Source organism: Panthera uncia, chromosome F2, assembly GCF_023721935.1.
Source record: "Panthera uncia isolate 11264 chromosome F2, Puncia_PCG_1.0, whole genome shotgun sequence".
Taxonomy (NCBI): Eukaryota; Metazoa; Chordata; class Mammalia; order Carnivora; family Felidae; genus Panthera; species Panthera uncia.
In genome coordinates this window covers 58,511,618-58,513,808 of record NC_064812.1, presented here as the reverse complement: position 1 = coordinate 58,513,808, position 2,191 = coordinate 58,511,618, and positions in this window count along the sequence as shown.

Below are 2,191 nucleotides of genomic sequence, written 5' to 3'. Positions count from 1 at the left end.
GTCCCAAACATCAAAGCACCTAAATATATAATGCAAAAACTAACAGAACTAAAAGGAGAAATAGGTATGAATACAGTAACAGTTGGGAACTTTATTAATCTAATCTCAATGGATAGATCACTCAGATAAGAGAATCAATAAGGACACAGTGGATTTCTTTCTGACCACAGACCAAATAGACCTAACAGATACATACAGAACATTGTATTTAACTACAGCAGAATATACATTTTTCTCAAGTATACACAGAACATTTTCTAGGATAGACCATATCTTAGGCCACAAATCTTAGCTAATTAAGAAGATTCAAATCATACCAAGTATATATTGAACACAATGGTATGAAACTAGAAATCAACAGGAAGAAATTTGGAATTTTACAAATATATGAAAATTAAACAACACTCAGTTGAATGACAAACAGATTAAAGAAGTTAAAGGGAAAATTAAAAAGTATCTTGAGACAAAAATAGAAACAAACATACCAAAACATATGGGGTACAGCAAAAGCTGTTTTATTTTGAGAAGCCTGGCTAGAGGTTTGTCAATTTTGTTTATTTTTTCAAAAAACCAACTCTTGGTTTCGTTGATCTGCTCTACAGTTTTTTTAGATTCTATATTGTTTATTTCTGCTCTGATCTTTATTATTTCTCTTCTTCTGCTGGGTTTAGGCTGCCTTTGCTGTTCTGCTTCTATTTCCTTTAGGTGTGCTGTTAGATTTTGTATTTGGGATTTTTCTTGTTTCTTGAGATAGGCCTGGATTGCAATGTATTTTCCTCTCAGGACTGCCTTCGCTGCATCCCAAAGTGTTTGGATTGTTGTATTTTCATTTTCGTTTGTTTCTATATATATTTTAATTTCTTCTCTAATTGCCTGGTTGACCCACTCATTCGTTAGTAGGGTGTTCTTTAACCTCCATGCTTTTGGAGGTTTTCCAGACTTTTTCCTGTGGTTGATTTCAAGCTTCATAGCATTGTGGTCTGAAAGTATGCATGGTATAATTTCAATTCTTGCAAACTTATGAAGGGCTGTTTTGTGACCCAGTATAGGATCTATCTTGGAGAATGTTCCATGTGCACTTGAGAAGAAAGTATATTCTGTTGCTTTGGGATGCAGAGTTCTAAATATATCTGTCAAGTCCATCTGATCCAATGTATCATTCAGGGCCCTTGTTTCTTTATTGACCGTGTGTCTAGATGATCTATCCATTTCTGTAAGTGGGGTGTTAAAGTCCCCTGCAATGACCACATTCTTATCAATAAGGTTGCTTATGTTTATGAGTAATTGTTTTATATACCTGGGGGCTCCGGTATTCGGCGCATAGACATTTATAATTGTTAGCTCTTCCTGATGGATAGACCCTGTAATTATTATATAATGCCCTTGTTCATCTCTTGTTACAGCCTTTAATTTAAAGTCTAGTTTGTCTGATATAAGTATGGCTACTCCAGCTTTCTTTTGGCTTCCAGGAGCATGATAAATAGTTCTCCATCCCCTCACTCTCAATCTAAAGGTGTCCTCAGATCTAAAATGAGTCTCTTGTAGACAGCAAATAGATGGGTCTTGTTTTTTTATCCATTCTGATACCCTATGTCTCTTGGTTGGCGCATTTAGTCCATTTACATTCAGTGTTATTATAGAAAGATATGGGTTTAGAGTCATTGTGATGTCTGTATGTTTTATGCTTGTAGTGATGTCTCTGGTACTTTGTCTCACAGGATCCCCCTTAGGATCTCTTGTAGGGCTGGTTTCGTGGTGACAAATTCCTTCAGTTTTTGTTTGTTTGGGAAGACCTTTATCTCTCCTTCTATTCTAAATGACAGACTTGCTGGATAAAGGATTCTCGGCTGCATATTTTTCCTGTTTAGCACACTGAAGATCTCGTGCCAATCCTTTCTGGCCTGTCAAGTTTCAAAAGAGAGATCAGTCACGAGTCTTATAGGTCTCCCTTTATATGTGAGGGCACGTTTATCCCTTGCTGCTTTCAGAATTCTCTCTTTATCCTTGTATTTTGCCAGTTTCACTATGATATGTCGTGCAGAAGATCGATTCAAGTTACGTCTGAAGGGAGTTCTCTGTGCCTCTTGGATTTCAATGCCTTTTTCCTTCCCCAGTTCAGGGAAGTTCTCAGCTATAATTTGTTCAAGTACCCCTTCAGCACCTTTCCCTCTCTCTTCCTCCTCTGGGATAC